General features: G+C 37.1%; 1 long non-coding RNA gene across 1 annotated transcript in view; it reads left to right on the top strand.

The window, feature by feature from the left end:
- Window positions 1-21,728, top strand: part of LOC118353665 (uncharacterized) — a 176,468-nt gene extending 154,740 nt beyond the window's left edge. The window contains exon 4 of the long non-coding RNA XR_004812945.2: window positions 21,649-21,728. This is a non-coding gene — a long non-coding RNA (uncharacterized LOC118353665). The remainder of the gene's footprint in view (window positions 1-21,648) is intronic.
- Window positions 21,729-22,299: the final 571 nt, after the last annotated feature.

Here is a 22,299-nt window from a genome sequence, read left to right as displayed (position 1 = left end):
GGCGGCGCTAAATTGCTGGGCCACCTGGGCTGCCCAGGACATATTGTTTAGCTTTCATTGGAAATCAGTTTGCTTCCTGCTTTGGAATAATACTAAGTTGTGTTTTCCCCATCTGTGCCTGTGAGTGTAGACCAACAAAGGATTCAATGGAAGAGCTTTCAGAGATTTGATTCAAATAAATCTTATATATGTTGGGTGCACATTTAAAGCTTATATAAAACTTCGTAAATTAGCATAATTGCCAATGTTGTATGTCTCTAATCCTTAGGATGGATATGCATAGAGAGATATAATGGATATCTCCAACAGATATTTCATAGGCTTCTCTGACTCAACATGTTCCAAACTGAGCTCATTACCCCATCTTTCTCCAAACAAACCTATAATCTTTAATGTTATCACCATTCATCCAGTAAGCTAATCTGAATATTGAGAATTATTTCAAGGTCCTTTCTTTCCCTTACTCATTGAACTGAGACTTCTTGATGTTTTCCAAAATCCATTTCTTTTTCTCTCTGGGTATGGAGCTATACTGCATTTCTCAGCTTCCACTACAGTAAGATGTGGCCATGGTATGAAGTACTAGTGGATAGAATGTGTATGGAAGTGTTTTAAGCCATTTCCTGACCAAAGCTATTAAAATGAATGTGTTGTGTTCCCCCTTCACACTGTTTTCCCTTGTGCTATCATGAAGTTCTATTGGAGAGTAGAACCATAAGATGGAAGGAGCCCATATTCCTGAATCACCAAATGAAGGAGTCTCCACCTGTCAAGGAACATCTTCCTTGGATAGCAGTGTGAACAAGAAATAAACTTTTATATTGTTTGAACTGTTATATATATTCAGGTCCATTATTTACCACAGCTTAGCTTACCTAACAAATACCTTGCTATTCCAAAGTTAGTCATTTCTATCTTATAGACAGTTTTCAAATTCTTCCCATCACCTTCAGCTCAGCTGCCCTTTCTTTTATCCAGATTCTCACTTTCCTTAGGCTGAGGCTCTGCAGTAGTCCCAAATTAGCTTCTTAGCCTGCTTTTGGTCTTAGTTCCCTCAAAGCATTATCCTAAACTGTGTCACTAATTCCACAATATTAAATGGGAATAGATTTTGGGCTTGAAAACTATTTGGTAATCCTCATCATCTATATTAAAAATTCTGTACCCTTGGGACAGCACTGAAAGCTCTTTGTAATCTTTTTCCTGCCATCTCTTCTGGTCATACCTCTTGCCTAACCACCACCCTGTAGCCTGGGATCTACCTTCACTGATCTACTCCTAGTTCCAGGAAGATGCTCATGCTGCTCTTTCTCCCTAGAATGCCCTTTTCCCTCTGTTTAATCTTTCAGTTAGGAGGGGCAGCTCATAGAATATCCCACTGCTTCTACTCCCAAGGAGGAGGGAAATTGCTACCATCACTCAGATATATAACCATCCCTTAGTATTTCTTTTTGATCTCCTCCAAACTAAAACTCCATTCACATAAAATGGTTAGTGAGTAATGTAAGTTGTATTAAGGATTTCAAAGGGGACTGCTAGGGAGAGGATTTTTAGTTCACAACACACTGTGGATATTTAAGTAAGTCTCCAGTCAGTGCTTTGATTCTTTCAAAAATCTTTCTTCAGACATTCCAACAGTCAAGGGCCTTATCTCCTTGATCTTTCCCCCAGGAAATTCCCAAAGTTATTCTTACTTAATATGTAGTGACCCTGTCTCATTTCTGATGAAACTTGAGCAATCTGAGAATTACTTCTGCCTCACAGTGAGCTTAGCAAAGCCCGTTTTAATAAAACTGTTCTTTTCCTGCAAAGATACTCTCATATCACCTGCTAATGAGATAAAATGGTTTCTCACATAATTCATATGTATGTGTTGGTCAAGTTCAATGATGCAAACTGAGATGTTTGCAGAGAATGGAGCTTCAGTGGCAGTAGTATGAAATGGAATACCGTTGGAACAAACCTTCTTGTTCTTCCTCTCAGCAGCACCAAGAGTAGCCCCATCAATTTTTTTTTCTTTCTCTTCCACTATTTCTGTGACTTATATTACTACTGTCTCCAGTATTAGCAATTGCTAACATTTGATGGTTTTTACAGTATGCTAGGCATTCTTCTAAGATATTTATATTTTTTCATATAATTTGTTGATTTTTTTGGTCTTTCCTAACATTTCTGTTTGGGTGGAACTAGACAATATGGTAAATTAAATAAACAAAACTCTCCCACAACATTAACAGTTGAAAAATCTGAATAAACCATTACAAACGTCCTTAGAGTCATAACTAAGATTGCAGGTTAGTAAAGGAAACTGTTGGGCCTCATAAATGAAGGGGAAATGGAAAACCAGAGTATCAGTGAGTGGACACTCTGAAGCATATAGTATATAACCCTAAAGGATAACGTAATGGTCCCCCAAGATTTTTCAGCAGAATTATGTCCCAGCCACCTACAGTAGTAACTTGCTCAATAATGTACCCTTTATTGTTTTTTTTCCCTTTCCGATCTCCCCTCTCTCTTACTGAGCATTCTAGAATTACTTCTCAAATAAACCACTTGCATTCAGATCCTTTACTTGGGCTCTGCTTCTGAGAGAGCCAAAACTAAGACAGGCCCTCACGCATGTGCTCATTTTCAGCATAATGTAATAATTTATGCTTTTAAATATGCTCTAATTATAATTTCTATTATATTAATCATAATAAAGGTGACCCTCACAAAAATCAACAAATAGCTTAAAATTTCTGTGAAGAATAAGAAGAATTTAATCAAAAATGATACCAAGAATGTTAATTTTTTTATTGGAGTTCAATTTGCCAACATATAGCATATTACCCAGTGCTCATCCTGTCCCCTCAGTGCCCATCACCCAGTCACCCCAACCCCCTGTCCACCTCCCTTTCCACTACCCCTTGTTCGTTTCCCATAGTTAGGAGTCTCTCATGTTCTGTCATCCTTATTGATATTTTCACTCATTTTCTCTCCTTTTCCCTTTATTCCCTTTCACTATTTTTTATATTCCCCAAATGAATAAGACCATATAATGTTTGTCCTTCTCTGACTTATTTCACTCAGCACAATACCCTCCAATTCCATCTACATCGAAGCAAATGATGGGTAGTTGTTGTTTCTAAAGGCTGAGTAATATTCTATTGTATGCATAGACCACATCTTCTTTATCCATTCATCTTTTGATGGACACCAAGGCTCCTTCCACAGTTTGGCTACTGTGGACATTGCTGCTATAAACATTGGGGTGCAGGTGTCTTGGTCTTTCACTGCATCTGTATCTTTGGGGTAAATCCCCAGCAGTGCAATTGCTGGGTCGTAGGGCAGGTCTATTTTTAACTCTTTGAGGAACCTTCACACAGTTTTCCAAAGTGGCTGCTCCAGTTCATGTTCCCACCAACAGTGCAAGAGGGTTCCCCTTTCTCCACATCCTCTCCAACATGTGTTGTTTCCTGCCTTGTTAATTTTCCCCATTCTCACTGGTGTGAGGTGGTATCTCATTGTGGTTTTGATTTGTATTTCCCATCAGGGAAGGATGCAGGCCAAGGATGCAGAGCATTTTCTCATGTGCTTGTTGGCCATGTGTATATGTCTTCCTCTGTGAGATTTCTGTTCATGTCTTTTGCCCATTTCATGATTGGATTGTTTGTTTCTTGGGTGTTGAGTTGAATAAGTTCTTTATAGATCTTGGATACTAGCCCTTTATCTGATAGGTCATTTGCAAATATCTTCTCCCATTCTGTAGGTTGTCTTTTAGTTTTGTGGACTGTTTCTTTTGCTGTGCAGAAGCTTTTTATCTTGATGAAGTCACAATAATTCATTTTTGCTTTTGTTTCCCTTGCCTTCATGGATGTATCTTGCAAGAAGTTACTGTGGCCAAGTTCAAAAAGGGTGTTGCCTGTGTTCTCCTCTAGGATTTTGATTGATTCCTGTCTCACATTTAGATCTTTCATCCATTTTGAGTTTATCTTTGTGTATGGTGTAAGAGAATGGTCTACTTTCATTCTTCTGCATGTGGATGTCCAATTTTCCCGGCACCATTTACTGAAGAGACTGTCCTTTTTCCAGTGGATAGTCTTTCCTGCTTTGTCGAATATTAGTTGACCATAGAGTTGAGGGCCCATTTCTTGGTTCTCTATTCTGTTCCATTGATCTATGTGTCTGTTTTTGTGCCACTACCACACTGTCTTGATGATCACAGCTTTGTAGTACAACCTAGAATCTGGCATTGAGATGCCCCCAGCTATGGTTTTCTGTTTTAATATTCCCCTGGCTATTTGGGGTCTTTTCTGATTCCACACAAATCTTAAGATGATTTGTTCCAACTCTCTGAAGAAAGTCCATGGTATTTTGATAGGGATTGCATTAAACGTGTAAATTGCCCTGGGTAGCATTGACATTTTCACAATATTAATTCTTCCAATCCATGAGCATGGAATATTTTTCCATCTCTTTGTGTCTTCCTCAATTTCTTTCAGAAGTGTTCTGTAGTTTTTAGGGTATAGATCCTTTACCTCTTTGGTTAGGTTTATTCCTAGGTATCTTATGCTTTTGGGTGCAATTGTAAACGGGATTGACTCCTTAATTTCTCTTTCTTCAGTCTCATTGTTAGTGTATAGAAATGCCACTGATTTCTGGGCATTGATTTTGTATCCTGCCACACTGCCAAATTGCTGTATGAGTTCTAGCAATCTTGGGGTGGAGTCTTTTGGGTTTTCTATGTACAGTATCATGTCATCTGCAAAGAGGGAGAGTATGACTTCTTCTTTGCCAATTTGAATGCCTTTTATTTCTTTTTGTTGTCTGATTGCTGAGGCTAGGACTTCTAGTACTATGCTGAATAGCAGTGGTGAGAGTGAACATCCCTGTCTTGTTCCTGATCTTAGGGGAAAACCTTCCAGTGTTTCCTCATTGAGAATGATATTTGCTGTGGGCTTTTCATAGATGGCTTTTAAGATGCTGAAGAATGTTCCCTCTATCCCTACACTCTGAAGAGTTTTGATCGGGAATGGATGCTGTATTTTGTCAAATGCTTTCTCTGCATCTATTGAGAGGATCATATAGTTCTTGTGTTTTCTCTTGTAGATATGATCTATCACGTTGATTGCTTTACGAGCGTTGAACCAGCCTTGCGTCCTGGGGATAAATCCCACTTGGTCATGGTGAATAATCTTCTTAATGTGCTGTTGGATCCTATTGGCTAGTATCTTGTTGAGAATTTTTGCATCTGTGTTCATCAGGGATATTGATCTATAATTCTCCTTTTTGGTGGGGTCTTTGTCTGGTTTTGGAATTAAGGTGATGCTGGCCTCATAGAATGAGTTTGGAAGTATTCCATCCCTTTCTATCTTTCGGAACAGCTTTAGTAGAATAAGTATTGTTTCTTCTTTAAACGTTTGATAGAATTCCCCTGGGAAGCCATCTGGCCCTGGACTTTTGTGTCTTGGGAGGTTTTTGATGACTGCTTCAATTTCCTCCCTGGTTATCGGCCTGTTCAGGTTTTCTATTTCTTCGTGTTCCAGTTTTGGTAGGTTGTGCTTTTCCAGAAAAATGTCCATTTAAGAAAGTTAATTCTTAAGAATTAAATATAATGACAATCTAATCATGTTCTCCTGAATGTCAACACCTGAATTTATTTGATAGACTATTTGAAACGTAGATTTAGGTATATGGTGATGATGAAGCATGAAGCATGAAGCGTGACTTAGGTATATTGTGTATCTTGAGAGAGTATCTAATGATAGCTGTGAATGTTTATAAGGTATCAGGAGGTTTGGTAAAGGAAAGAGTGTTGGCATCCAGGCCATTTGTCTATCACCTTGCTTCTGTACTCTGAAGTGAGGGCTGCCATTTATGGTGTCCTAATCACAAATGTAGGTTGTTAGTTAGCTTTTATTCAAAGAAGTGGCTTTGGGGAATGATGAAAGGACACCAAAGATCATCCTACTTTTGAGAAAATCAACAGCACAAAAGTGAATAAACAGAGCAAATAAGTCTATAGTAGAATCAAGTAATTCAGAGAATAAAAATATTTTTAAAATTCTAATGAGTTATCTTCAGAAACATTTGAGAAGGGGTTCTATATACAAAATAAAATTCACCTGCTAAGAGAAAAGAGTAATCAGAGCACAAATAAGAGTGACATAGAGGTTAAAAATATTATTGCCAAAACTATAAAATGAATAAAAAGACTGGAATAAAATAACAAATCTTCTATAACATAAAGGAGAAAAAGAAAGTTCTTGGAAATGTTACATTTTTTCCATAATTTTATGCCCTCATACCTGTCTTATTTCCAGGAATTTAGCATGGTTCAATCTTCTCAACTTTTTCTTTTTCTCATATTTTTACTTTCTTTCAAAGTTTATCCCATAAAATACCTGAATCAAACCCACTGTGGGTAGTTTTGATAGATTCAGGTTCCTTGGCTATATCCCAGAACTTTTTAATGTGTGGCCCTGTAATCTTCTTTTTAAGCAAGCAGCAAGCTTTTCAGGTAATATTTGTGTAGACAGCAATTTGAGAACCACTGATTTATATAGTAAGGGAAGTAAAGAAAGATTAACATAAAGCTGCCCATTACAATTGGAGATTACGATTGGGAGTGGCACAAAGATGGGAAGGAGAAACATTATGAAGATTTCCTTTTATTTTCCTCTCTATGGTTTGAATTTTTATTCCCATATGTAAATGTTATATTTGTAATTTTAAAAAGTAAGGCAGGATGGGGTTTGCCAGTGTTCTTACTAAACCCCTTCATTTCATCCCTAGATTATTACTAGAAGACATGAGGAGGACTTGAGGAGGCCAGTATATATTTTTCACTCCTGATTAAGTCATCTTTGGAACCTACGTGCTTCCTACTATTAATGATAATAATATTTGTAACCTCTTAGATATCTTAGTTATGTATATAATGTCTGGGATGGCATGCACATACAGTTCATTGCTAAAAATTAAAAATTGGGGCAGGGAGAGATAAAGTTATAAAATTATCTTCAATATACACTGAGTGTAGAGGTGGGGATAAAACAATTTTGTATTGTTACTATAAAGTCCCAGAGTCCACACAAAGTTACCCTTATATCTGTCACCTCTGCCCCTTTTCTCCTGCCACAAGTACCCTCAGTTTCTTCACCTGACTGTTCTCCTACCATGTTTTTGTTTCTATTCACAAAGGTAACTTTAGATTCTTGTAGTCCTATGTATCTCTGGAGAAAGACTTAAATTTCTTTCTGTTCTTTACAGCAAAACACAAGAAAAACACCAGGATATTTTTTTTCTTTTAATACTGACTTTATGAGGATCCCTGGGTGGCTCAGCAGTTTAGCACCTGCCTTCAGCCCAGGGCATGATCCTGGAGTCCCGGGATCAAGTCCCATATTGGGCTCCCTACATGGAGCCTGCTTCTCCCTCTGCCTGTGTCTCTGCCCCCCCCCTCTCTCTCTCTCTGTGTGTGTGTCTCACATGAATACATAAATAAAAATCTTAAAAAATATATTGACTTTATCTCATCTTCTGATTTCTGTGTTTTGCTTCACTAATAAAGTTTCTGCCTCTTCATTTTACTGAAGTACCCATCCCATCATCTACTGTAACAGCAAGAGGTGCCATATATTGAGTGTGGATTCTCTGCCAGACGCTGTTCCAAATGCTTTATAGGCATTATTATCCTTAATCCTCACATCAGACTTGAGAAGTGGAGGTATTAGTTTCATTTTATAGATGAGATAACTGAGTCTTAAAGATGTTTAGTGACTTGCATAAAACTACACAGCTAGAAGGTGGCAGACGCATGATTGAAATCCCAATCTGTCAACAGAACCCAAGTTCTTAACTTCAACAACATTCTTCCTCTCTAATTAATCCCTATTAGGCCACCATGCCTATAGTCATCCCCATATCTTTCATCCCTACTCAGATTTTGTCTCAGAGATATATGTGGCTCAAGACCAACATCATTCTGGAGCTTGAAATGCCCACATGAAGGCATTAGACTTCTTTTATTAGAGTGAAAGAGTGGGACTCCCAAATATGGGGAGTCATAGAAACATATTTTAGCATATACTCCAAATTTCAAGGAATATGGGTCTCATGAGGAAGTTTGAGAAGGAATTTTGGATTCAGACAGTTTTGAATTTAAATCCCCTTCACCACTATTAGCTCTTGATCCTCAGCAAATTGTATGAGCTACCTGAACTCCCTGTGCCTCATGTGAGAAGAGAGACAGTACCATTATGTCTAACTTAAGGAACTCTTATGAAGTAAAGCCCTGTAATGCTCTTGCATGATGCTTGCCAAATGGTAGTTGTTGCCTTTATTAGAATTACCATCTTTGTCATTGTCAACATAGTTACCATTGCTAATTCAGTAGCATTTTTTTCTTTTTAACAGCTTTATTGAGATATAATTCACACACCATATAATTTACCCATTCAATGGTTTGGGGTACATTATTAATATTTTAAACTGTGGTAAAATTATATATAACATACAATATATATAACATAAAAATTAAAATTTTAACCATTTCTAAATGTACAATTGAGTATTAATTACATTTACAATGTTGTACAACTTTTGCCATGATTTATTTCCAAAAGCTTTTCATCACTCCTAAGACAATCTCTGAAATTATTAAGTAATAACTCCCTATTTTCCCCTTTCCCCTTCTCTTAAGGTTAATATCCTTAATCTACTTACTGCCTCTATGAATTTGCCTATTCTAGATATCTCATATAATGGAATCATGCAGTATTTCTCCTTTTGTTTCTGGCTAGTTTCACTTAACGTGTTTTAGAGGTTCATCTGTATTGTAACATGTATTAGTACTTCATTCCTTTTTAAGGCTGAATAGTATTCCATTGTATGGATACACTCCATTCATCTGTGATGGACATTTGGTTGCTTCCATCTTTTGGCTATTATTGATAATGTTGCAGTGAACATTAGTGTATCAGTATCTTTTTTAGTCCTTGTTTTCAATTCCTTTGGGTTTATACACAAGAGTGGAATTGCTGGGTCATATGGTAATTCTGTGTTTAGTTTTTTGAAGAACTATAAGTTTTTCATAGCATCTGCATGATTTTATGCTTCCAGAAATATACAAGGGCTCTAATTTCTCCAATCCTCTCCCACACTTGTTATTTTCTATTGTTTTTATTATAGCCATCATCATGGGTGTGAAGTGGTTCAGGAGCAACTTTCTATGCAACTTAGACGCTAGACAATGATGATGGACCATACTTTTGGAAACTGTGCTCAATCCTTAGCTCTGAATAGACTGTTGGTGGAATTTTCCTATAATGTCTAGACAAAAAAGACAACCTTTCTGTATCTGCAAGATTTTTGGTAATTTTGTTGCCAAGAAGTTACCTTAATTTGCAAGGTTTTTAGTAAGCTATATGTATTTGCAAGCAAACAATCACAGCATACAACTAACAAGCTTTTTCAAATGATGTCCAAATAGTAACACAATAAGTAATCACATTTTAAAACATTGACTTAAAACACTGGTTACAGGTTTGTGGAATTGGAAACTAAAACAAATGATTTCTGTACAGACAAGATTATGCTAATAGTGGCTGGAAGAACACCTGAAGCAACATCAAAATGAACCACTACATATTTAATAGGGTTTCAAAGTCTAGGAAAAAAATTGAAATATGTTTGTGTGCTATCTGATGGAACATGAGCTTTTTCTTATTTTCTTTTACCTTTAGATATTATTGTTTGTAGTGATGAGGGTACATGCCACTCTGGGTAGATACATTGGGCTGACTAAATGTCAAATCATTGACTCTCTGCCCCTTGGCACAGAGAAAGTATAAAAGAGTGATTTGGGGTGTACTTGAGCTGAAAGAAAGGATATTCACTACAGTCATAAAAGTTGTGAATTTTCTTTCTTCTTTTTAAAAAATTGTAGTTGACATACAAAACAGACATTTTCCTGTCCATCAATATGGCATGAACTGAGGACACCTCCCTAATGATTTCTAGCAACATTGGCAAAATATCTGCTTTTGTGATGTGAAGTTTTTATTTTTTCTAAGTACTTAGCTACTATTAGACATACATACACAAACATTTAATACATACACAGTTAATCTGTCCAATACTAGGTAAAGCCTTGTGAGTCGACAGAACTCCAATAAACAAAAGAGTTTATATAGAGTTTGTATAAAGCCAGTCTATTGATTTGGGAGGTGGTACAGACTTGCTTATTTATTTTGAGCACCAACTTAGGACCTAAAGAGACGTGGCTCAACTATTTAGCTATATGACAGAGAAAGACTGAATTTCTTTGAGTCTCAGTTTTCTCATCTGCATTACAGAGATTATGACATCTATCTTGTAATATGATTGTGATGATTTGATGAGTATCTGTAATATGCTTAGTATTATGCCTCAAGAATCCCCTAAGTGCTCAATAAAAATAAAATAACTAATGTTTATGAACTCTCATCATCATGGTTCAATAAACAGTACCTATTATCATAATTTTATATGTGTGGGAAGTATTTGTCAAATATCTTGACAAATAGTAGATACAACTATGATATTATTTTATGTGTGTATAAAATAGTAACAAATATAATGATAACAAGTAATTATGACAAACTTAAGAGTAATAATTTATTACTATGGAGAGACTAAAGGGGAAGAAATGTTTCACTCCAGTATGCCAAAGATGGAATGAACCAACTCTGGAATCTAAGTATTCTCTGGAATGATTTTAAGTATAGGCAATGACCAGTTGTGGAAGATACTTAAACCTAAATGAGTGCCAACTTCTATTCAAACTCAAGAGTCAATACTTCATTTCCACTAATCCCTTGATATAAACAATGGCTTCCCATCATTCATCAACAGAACAGAAGGTTCAGAAAACTTCACCCTTAAACCTTTCTTTAGAATAGCTGCAGAAAGAACTAGACTCAATTTTGTTCTAATTGGTGGAGAGTAGACTCCCTTGGGCTCTTTGAATGTCAGGTATAACTTGATCTGTTTCCTTTCTATTGAAAATGGGTTGTGTTTACCTCCTTTTCTAAGCTGAGGTTTCTCAACCCTCGATAGGTGGATGAAATATGGTTCTACTGCAAGGAAATCAGGCAAAACACCCACACAATAATCATTCCTCTCTTTCTATCCTAGCTGAAATAAGCCAAAAGACAGAAAGAAACATATCAAGCTGAAAATCTTTCAAGGATAAGCAACCTTGGGGGCTGTGCTATCCTTCCTCATTTTGCCACAGACAGAATGGCTGATGTAATAATAATTTGCAGTTAGATTAAGAAGTGCAGAGATGCATCAAAATATTAACACAAAGCTAATTAACTTTTAGGAGCTTTATGGTTTCAGAGGAAGGTATAATTTTCATTTTCATCATAAGCAGAAAAATCAGTTATTGTTTTGGCTAACTTATTCCAATATTTCTTTTTAGGTCCCTTGTTAGAAAAAATGTTTTTAGAGCATCTTATTTTCTGTTTATTGAATTATTTTGTGGGCACTGTATCCAAAAGGATAAGATGTAGCCCTGATCGTCAGAATCTTATAAGTAATATAGTGCTTAGGAATCAAGGGAGTGTAGGTATGCTACCCAGGCTTTACTTTTGAAGTGCTGCATACTCTTATGTATAACCTTGAATAATGTCCTTTATTTCTCTGAGTTTCATTTTTCTCATCTTCAGCATGAGGATAATACAACCTATTTATGAGTGTTGCTATAAGGATTAAAAGAGAGAGCATATGTAAAGATGAGACAGTATATGAAATCTAACATGTGTGGCCTTTATGTACTGCACCATATCTTAGTGGGCAAATTACTTTCTCTGCCTCAGTTTCCTCTTCTATAAAATGGTGATAATAATTGTACTAGCTCATGAGGTTATTATAAATTAAGTAATATATGTATGGAACTTGAAACAGTGCTTCAATATACTATATACTCAATAAAGGCAGGCTATTATTGCCATTGTTATTATAATTATCATTACCACTACTACTGGAGTTTCTGAGAAATAAGTTGTCCAGAATGGTCAAGAAGTAGGGCTTCAGGTTGTTCTTGAAAGATGAAAAATTTTTTATTTACTTAGAAAGGAAAAGGTGATGGGAGAAAAAAATGAGTAAAAACCCATAGATATAAATGGGAATAGCTGTTTGTGGGAGTAGCATGATTAGAGAAGATGTCTTAGTGGGAAGCAATATCAGATCATTAATTTTGGGCTTGATTCTAGAGGCTTAATTACCAAGATGTTGATTATAGTTCTGATTTTACATGTCCTTTTGGTCCAAGTTCCCCCAATTCCTAATTGATTCAATATTCAGAGTCTTAATTCTCATACTCAGAATAGAATTTGACTGGTTCACCCAGTCTGGGCCATGTATCCATCTGTGGCCTAATCATCTGTGGCCATGGGTTTGAGTCATGGAAGATATTACGTTGAGGATTAAGAAGTGAGGCAATGATTACCAAAGCAGACTATCGTTTTGCTTATGTATCTGGATTGGGAGTAAGGCAGGCCAACATGACCTATGAACAACTTGGGTAGACTGTCTTATACATCATAGTCTTCTAGTGTTTGGTACATAGTACCAAACAAACATTTACTACATCAAACAGACACTTTAAAAGAAGGAACATGCTCAGAAATTCTCCGTATCCCTAATCAACTTCATAGCATAGGTACACAGTCCAGCCTCTGTATTGGTATCACACTCAAAACAAGTGTCACTTAAACTGCTTGAGCAATTGAAAAAAAAAAAGGCCAAGTCTAAAAAATGTTTTACAATTACTTTCTTCAAGGGAGCAATCCATATAGTTTCTAAGTCCCAACTTTCAAATTTGTGAAGTATAGTCCTTAAAGTATATCCACACTCAAGATTTTCTGTATAAGTCAAATTAAAGCTTAAGAAACATCCAATTAGGGGCACCTGGGTGGGTCAGTCAGTTAAGCATCTACCTTCAGCTTGGGTCATGATCCCAGGGTCTTTGGATTGAGCCCTGTATCGGGCTCCCTGCTCTGGGGGAAGCCTGTTTCTCCCTCTCCCTCTGCCTGCTGCTCTCCCTGCTTGTGCTCTCTCTCTCTGTCAAGTAAGTAAATAAAATCTTTAAAAGAAGAAAGATCCATTTAGGGGTGCCTAGGTGGCTCAGTTGGTTAAATGTCTGACTCTTGATTTTGGCTCAATTCATAATCTCAGGGTTGTGAAATCAAGTCCCATATGGGGCTCTGGGCTCAGCAGAGTCTGCTTCTCCCTCTCTCTCTCTCTCTCTCTCTCTCTCTCTCTCTCTCTCTCTCCCATTCCCTCTATCCCTCCCCCACCTCTCTCTATATATAAAATAAATCATTTTTTAGAAAAAGTTCATTTAGAAGATCAAACAGCAGATGTCAAAACATCAGACATTAAGTTTAAAAAATAAAAGGAGTAAACATCCTTATTTATAAAAGCCTTACCTATCTATCTTTAATAACTTTTTCAAATTTATCCTAAATTAAAGAGAAGCATCTACAAACTTTTAAATGATTCATTTTGACTTCTCTTTTCCCTCAATTCTATTTGTCAGTTACTATTCTCCTTTACCTTGATAAATTATATGACTATGATGTGTCACCCTTCTATAATAAAGCATGTTTTGAGAGGCCTTTTGAATGATAGAGGTATGAAAATTTCAAAGGTATTCATTAAATTCAGGGGAAAAAATATGAGCCATGATCCTCAAAGCCCAATTGGTTTCATGTATTCTAAATTTAATTCACATCTCATGACTTCATCACTTTTTACTCATTTAAAAGTATCCTATTCATAGATTCAATCATCTTATTAAGATCTGGAAAACATTTTTCATACTTTAACTCCACTACTGAAATACTCTTTCTTGTTGCCTATAAAATCTGGCACCATCTTAGTCGTAAAAAGGAAAATTCATCCCTAAAGAAATTTTCAGTGTCATATTTAAGGACTTTTGAGTATTATGCTACCAATATTTTAAATGTTTTCCACTTAAATTTCATCCCGAGTCATTTAAGGCCCTGAATTGCTAAGGAGAACAATAGTATAGCATGCTTTTCCCAATATACATTTTGTGTTCATAGGGCCTTCTGATTGTATATCTATACGGAAATCCCCAACTCAATGTTTTTCTTTAACTTTTAGCCAGGCTGTCATTTTCTGCCCTTGGTCCCAATGGTCTTTTGTGAGTGCCTTAATTGAACAGCTGCCTTTGTATGTGTTATGCCCTCTGAGCCTCCTCTGATAGGAGCATTCTAGAGTAAACCAAATACTATCTTACAGCAGGTCTGTAACTTCTTCCCTCTCATCATAGCTCTACAGTAAGAAAGCAACTAATATTTTGAGTAACCTGTGCTTGCAGTTCCCATCTGTTGTGGCCTGAAATTACCATCTAAGTTCTTGTCATGTGAGGACCTGCAGGGTGCCCCTTGATCTGTCAACCAAGCATGAGCAGTTATACAAGTAGCACACAATTTCAAATGCAGACAGGCTGGTAGAATCAGGTTCTATTTGCCTGTTCTTTTACCGTGTTATAAAACTAAGCTGTTCCTGTCTATTGCCCTCAGACAGAGGCCTTTTTCAAATCCTAGTAAACCTGATCTCAGGCCCTTGCCAGCAAAGTCTTAGTTTTATTAACTGATACAGGTAATGAAGTCTATCTGAAACCAAGCTTCTTATGAACAATAGTTAACTCCATTTTCAGATCAAGTTTTTCATGTTTTTAAATTAATTTTTCCTGGTTATAATCCTGATATGTATCAAATTGTGAGAAGTTTAGAAAAATACATTAAAGAAAAGGAAGTAAATACTTAAAAACCAATACCTACAAATAATCAGTGTTAATCTTTTACTATATTTTCTTCCAACCTTGAGATTTCACTCTGTGCATAGTTTTTTATAACATTATAAAATATTCATTTAAAGGAATATTTTAAAGCATTATTTTAATGAATGCATATTAGCCCATTATCTGAATACACTGTAATTATTTTAGTATACTATTATTTATTCATTCACCCAATATTGGACATTGTACAATTAGGTTTCCAATTATTCAGAATGATAAATAACTCTGTCAAAATATTCATTGGCCTAATTATTTCCTTAAAATAGGTATGCATGTTCATCTTTTAAATTCTTAACAGTTTCTCAAATTGCTTTCCAAGAAAGCTGTAATACTCCCACCTATATGCTAATTTTATAGGTGAAAAATTATATCTTACTATTCCACTTCCTTTTAATTAAAATTTTCTTAGTATAGAGATCATTCTGGATCAAGAAAAAAAGTAAGAATGGTGACTTTGACTCTCACCATGGTCCAGCCATGAGGGCAGGACAGTGCCGCTGACGTCCACCACCATCTTCTCTGAGCTCTTATCTAGTGGCCAAGGAGCTATAGAGACTTCTATGGAAGCAGACTTTGTAGAGTGTGATAAAATCACAATTGATATTTTATTAGCATTCTTCAGTTTAAGTCCCTTCACATCAATTGTCATAGTAGATTCTCAAACAAACCTTCTAAGGATGGTGTTCTTGTGGAGATACCTAAGTCCCTATGCCCCTAGGTTTCTGGAATCTAACATTTCCCCTAGCTTCTTTGACTGTGGAGATGTTCTAGGCAGGCAAGTAATAGATTAGGGGCTTGAAATCTTACTCCAAATATAATACTCTTTCTTTCTGTTATATTCTTTCTATTGTACCATAGTCCGTATTGCAAAGGCGGATCTACTGAAAAGAATGTAAGCTTCAGGGCCCCTCAACTGCATAGATTTTTTCTTAGGCCACGTGCTTAATTTTGGAAGACTGCTTTGCTCACCACTGTACCACCAATGCTGGTCCTAATTCTGTATTTGTAGTTTTGTACCTCTTTCTTAAAGAGGGCTCCTAAATATATAAGCTTCAGGACTACACAAAACCCGGGTCCACTCCTTCTCTACAGATAGTAGGATCCTAAGAGCATAAATACAGCTGCCAGAGGTTCTGGGGTAGGAGAAAGTGTTAGAAATGTCAAGGTTGGGATGGAGAGGGCAAAATATTGCTAGAGTATGGGCTGTGAAACTTGTAATACCAAATATAAGGGACATCCCCCCGCAACATGACTCTCAGTAACTTCCTTCTCTGGAGCAACAGATTCAATAATTTTCTTCAGAAAAATCTTGGGTCATTGGCCTCCTGAGGGACAAAGCTTAGCTGATGTATCCAAAGCACTGAGTTAGGACCCAGGGACTTCAAGGGCAAGGTGGGCAGAGAGGAGGCCCTGCTCAGCTGGAGAACCTGATAGGGCACAGTTGAAGCTAGATTGAGCTAATGTAAGAGAAAATGGATTTTATTTCTGCCTCTCCTGTATACAATCTGAGATTAGCAAACAAATCCCCCACCTCCGGCCCCCAGAATAACTCAGGCAAATTTCAAACTGCTGCTTCTATGCTGTATCTCCCTGGGCTATTTGTTGTGCTTTCTCTTTATGGGTGGGGACTCAGTTTCCTTTTACCCTCCTGGCTCTCCCAGAGTTGAGCCCACTGATTTGTAAATTTCTAGGTTTTAAGTCAGCTGATTGTAAGAATGTGCAAAATTTGGCCCATTTGGTTTTCAAAGCCAAATGTTATGGGGATTCATCTTTCCCATGTGGGTTCCCCAGTGTGATAACCTATTTCTCTAAACCACTCCACACCTGCAGTATCCCTCCTTCTGGCAGAGAGCCCTGCAGCTCTGTTTGGCTCCCAACCATGTCTCCGCCCTTCCTACCCACTTCAATGTGGCTTCTTATTTGTTTAGCTGTGGAGAGTTTGTTCTGCCAGTCTTTGGGTCATTTTCTGGGTTATTTACACTGATGTGAGTATTATCTAGTTGTATTCATGGGACAAGGTGAGCTTAGAGTCCTCCTATTACACCATCATCCCTGAAAGTCAAAAGAGAGCATTTCAAAGAATATTAAGTATCAAGCTCAATACCGTGGTTGTCTGGAGGAACATTTCTTTAAAATGTTGTCACATATAAGGCTTAGAACTTACTTTAAAAACTAAATAAAACATTGTCACAAATAACATTTATTGCGACTGACTTACTTCACTCAGCATAATACCCTCCAGTTCCATCCACGTTGAAGCAAATGGTGGGTATTTGTCATTTCTAATAGTGGAACTGGAGGGTATTATGCTGAGTGAAGTAAGTCAGTCGGAGAAGGACAAACATTATATGTTCTCATTCATTTGGGGAATATAAATAATAGTGAAAGGGAATATAAGGGAAGAGAGAAGAAATGTGTGGGAAATATCAGAAAGGGAGACAGAACGTAAAGACTGCTAACTCTGGGAAACAAACTAGGGGTGGTAGAAGGGGAGGAGGGTGGGGGGTGGGAGTGAATGGGTGACGGGCACTGGGGGTTATTCTGTATGTTAGTAAATTGAACACCAATAAAAAATAAATTAAAAAAAACATTTATTGCGAAGTGGTTTGTGGCTGGAATGAGATTTGAGAAACAATTGGGAAGTTTGAGCCTTGAGAGATCTGAATTAGGAGAAGGGAACAGATGTATCAGTTTAAGCAATGTTTGAGAAACTTCCTTTCCTTGTTGAATTAGAAAAGGCATAATTGATGGAATTAGCATTCTGTATTTATTGGGCTGATTTTATCTATATCTAAATTTGTATGTTTTGGTCAGTGCCCGATATGTGGCCTATCTGAAAATAGGAAAGACGAATTACCAAATTAATTATTTCGGCCTCTGGCCACTAGTCTAATCATTTCTAATCATTTCATGATTTGAAACCACAGCTTCTTCCTCTGAGTCATCATTATCTGCCATCATTGAATACTTTTGGATTTCAATGTGATAGTGTGGATTTTGCATATTTTGTGTGCCAATTAAGGGATGGAGGCTCATGTAAATTTTAAGATACTAAATTTTATGTAAAAGTAAAAAGTCTTGCTTAGATTTCAAATGTACATCTGTATGTGATCTCAGTATCACCCCAGAGTTCTTTACTCTCTTGACTACCCAGTGAGCCTGGGCAATCTCCAGTTCTGAGTAAACTCCCTTATCCATTTTCTTACCTTTTCAAAACTCTCATGTATGTTTGCAAGTCATGTTCCTAATGATTAATTACTCTCGAAATTCTTTTATCTCATTCTAGGTGAATACTATTCAATTCCTTTGTTTTGACTCCCTTATTCCATTCCTTATACTCATATTCCAATCTTGTGCTTTTACTTCCCTCAAGCTCCCCCTACTACTTTCCTGCCACCTATCTCAGTCTCCTCTGACACAAAAGTATCTTTTCTTCCTTTATTAAAGGAAAAAGTGTTTTTTCCTTTCTAAAAGTTAACCTTTCTCTCCTCTTCAATACCAGACCTCATCTCCTCCAGGACTTCAACCCTCTCCCTTTTATCTGCAATTTTCACTTCCTAAGGGCCCCTTTTTCTCAGCCTACAGATATTCTGATTGCTTTTTATCTTCCCAAAGCATATTCTCCTATAGGCCTCCTAAGGGCTACTCATATCTATCAACCTCCTTTCACCTCCATATTTATAGCTTAAGAATAGTCTACACTTAACTTTCTCTGTGTCTACTTGCAATTTACTTTTCAATCCACTTGAAACTCATGTCCTTCAAACCTGTTCCTTCTCACTGTACTATTCTCTAGCAATATGTCACTGTCATCGCTTGCTGCTCCTGTAGCCTAATTTCTCACTCAGTCTTTAACCCATTTCACTTCTCTGCTGAAATAGCACCTACCACAGTGGTTCTCAACTTTGGCTGCACTTTGGAATCACTTGGGAAGCTTTTAAGATTCCGGATCCCTAGACCATGCCTCAAGCCAATTACATGGAAAATTCTTGGAATGGGACTCAGGCGTTAGCAGTTTCCTTATCTAAACCAGAGTTGAGAACTCTTGTGCTAAGGCCTAATCTTTGGCTTCCATGCCAGAGTACTTTCCTAAAGCTTCTGGCATGGAGGCAATGTGATGTTGGAATCAGACAAATCTGAGTTTGAATCCTGATCACACCACTTATAATTTATGGGACTTTCAGAAAGTTATTTAATAAATGTCTATGCATCTCATTTTCCTCATCTGTAAAGTCAGTATAGCAATACCTAACTCAAAATTTGTAAATATTAAGTAACTTAGCAGATGCAAGATATTTAGTACACATAGTAGGCCCTCAGGACAGGTGCTTTCTATGACTCTCTGCCTATTCTTTTGCCTCTCACATATGCAAAATGTTCTTGCTCCATCCTCCCCCCAAAACCACATTCCCTTCCTCCCTGTTTTCTCTGTTTATATTGTATTTTCTCCCTTACCTTTAGTTTTCAGTCCTAGTCAAATGATTCCTCTCTTTAGTTCTGTAGGCCAACTTCTCTCCTGTGCTCTGTGCTCCTTTTCCAAGTCTCTGTCAGACATCTTCTGATGTATGTAGTACCTATGATTCTTTATAAACCACAGAAACTAAGTCTTAAGGATATAAGTAGAAAAGCAACCTATTAAAAATATATTGTCTATCTCTCAGCATTCCTGGGAAAGCTGGAAAACGGGGTTGGAAAAATGGCAAGATTATAAGGAGGTTTTGTAGCTGGGACTCTGGCTGAAATCATTCAGCAGAACCGTGTGGTGACAGCAGTACTGCTGAATGCTGAATAGTGAATACTTCAATTTCTGATGGATACTGGATCCTGCCACTACCATCACCTGCAAAATAATTCTCCCCTGGCTTTGTATTTTTGAATCACTGACTTCAGATTCAAACCCCAGGACAGGCATGTCTTTTTTGGCCAAGGCTGGTCTCACAAGCAATATTTAGCTCTTTTTGATTCTGTTTTGGGAAATGGGCTCTTGTTTCTAACAAGACTTACACAGTGGGGAAATTCTTCAATATGGGATGAACATTCAAAAAAAGCAAATGCCCACTATATCATATAAATACCTCAACCTTACTCTGCCCCCAAACAATCTGAATTTACCCCAACCTCACCCCCACCCCTGCCCAAACTGGGCTTGATAGTTGGTTTCGTTATTCAGTTGATATCACAACTCTTTGATATTTACTAAACAATTTCCATACTGTACAGATTTGCTTCTCCTCTTCTCTAGGCTAGATCCTACTTCTTCAACCTTCTACATCTATATCCACCTGCATCAAATGTGCATGATGGAAGCCTTCTCATCCTTCAAGACTCATGTCAAAAATCACCTCCTCCATGAGCCTTCTCAGGTCCCTGAATTAGGATGCCTTTCTACTTCCTTTGTGCTCCCATAACACTAAATTTTGTGCTTACTTGTTTATTTGTGACTCTCTCTTACTGTATTGTTAACTCTGTAATGTAGTAAGTCACTCAGAATATGATTTGTTAGTTGAAATGCTTCATGCTAAAGTTTTTCCCTGTCACAAGTAATTACACATATTACCAAATCAAAGACACCATTGAATATAAGCTGCATTGTTTTTTATATGCTACTAAATTTTTTAAATGCCCATAAAATCATGATACACTATTCACTGTAAGATACATCCTGATTTGTTAGACATAAAAATGTGTAAAATATTGTACCTTAAAATTTATGATATACGGTAGATATCATTGTGGTTTAATAGCCATAGAATTTATTCTACAAAGCCATTAGTTATGGATAATTTGCAGTATATTAAAAAACAGAAATAATTATTGGGGTTATATTCTCTTAAACCCTATAGCGTGGATACTCACACTAATCTGTATATGCTTCATTTATTTTTGATGTTATACATTTAACAAATGTCTTCTCTGTTATCTGAGACATTTTCTTTAAGTATTATGACATTTATAGTATCATAGTATTCTTTAGGCACCATGGCTTGGATCTAAAATTAATGAGGCTACTTTTAAATTTCATGATTCCAGTGTCAGGGTCCTGACATTTGAGAAGGTGGCTATTTCATTTGTTTTTGTTTCTTCCTGCCTTCTCTAATCTAATGATCTTGGAAGGGCTTACAGGGATGATCAAGGCTCATGACCTGGTATGGGGCAGCAGCAAGGAAATGGGGAGTCCTCTGCAAGTGGCTAGACACAGGGAAGTTCTGGCATGGGCCTTTCTTAGGAGAAATCACCTCACCAAGAGATCCACAGATTGTGTATGTAAGTGTTTTCTAGGTAAAAAGAAAATGTGGCCCAATGTGAAATCTGTTGCTTTTAACTTGGGTTGGCCCAGAGTGCTCTTGATCATGTCTCTGACAGCCCCAATTACATACAGATGATAAGAGCTACACAGATATTTCAGTTCAATTTATCAAGAGCACTGAAACAGGAGAGAGATGAATAAGTGGTGATATATTCATTAAAAGTGGTTTTTAAAAAATACTCTATTGCTTATTCTGCGGTTTTGCTTCAAAAACTATGGACAGGGATGCCTGGGGGGCTCAGTGGTTGAGTGTCTGTCTTCGGCTCAGGGCATGATCCCGGGATCCGAGATCGAGTCCCACATCGGGCTCCTTGAGGGGAGCCTGCTTCTCCCTCTGCCTGTGTCTCTGCCTCTCTCTTTGTGTGTCTCTCATGAATAAATAAATAAAATCTTTAAAATAAAACTATGGACAAATGGAAATACTTTCAATTTAGTGTTCTCTTTTTCCTTTTTTCTCCTCCCTCCCATCTTTCCCTAGGCCAAATCTAATCGATTATACTTTTTGCCTGGTAAATAAGGCAGCATCCTGCCCAGAGTTCCTCTCCTCTAGAGGTGGGTAAGTGAATTTATCAACCTTGTGTCCATCCCATCCCCCATTCCTCCCACACGGCTACTTAAAATAACTGCGGAGTCATTGTACCAGAGGCTCCCTCAGCTAGCAGGGTTTCATAATAAGGCAAGTGGGGAACAGACTCTTCTAGGTGAAAATGAAGCTTCACTGCCTATGTTTTGTTTAACCCCAGCCATTTTGTCATTTGAAAAAACCTAGGGCTACTCTGAACCTTGGTTTGTTTGAAGGTTTCTGTGAATGTGCTCAGTGGATATACTAACAAAAGCTCATTTAACGAAAATGCCATATATGTCTTGGGAAGCAAAGAAAGCTTTTTTTCTTAAGAAAAATGTTCCCTGAAAATATTTACATTTTATTTCATTATTTAAATTCAACTGCAAGTATCTGGACCCTCACACTGACATTTCTTTTGCTTGATTTCCCCTTCACCAGAAAGAGAAAACATTAAAGATCACTCTCCACACTTTCACAAGCAGCTTTCACAAGGGTAATAGCTGTTGACATCTGCTTAAATTTGGGAGTAATTTGTTCCTTACATAACAGAATATTTCAGAAAGC

This window comes from Canis lupus, chromosome X, assembly GCF_003254725.2.
Source record: "Canis lupus dingo isolate Sandy chromosome X, ASM325472v2, whole genome shotgun sequence".
In the NCBI taxonomy this organism is placed as follows: domain Eukaryota; kingdom Metazoa; phylum Chordata; class Mammalia; order Carnivora; family Canidae; genus Canis; species Canis lupus.
This window is presented reverse-complemented; position numbering and strand designations above follow the sequence as displayed.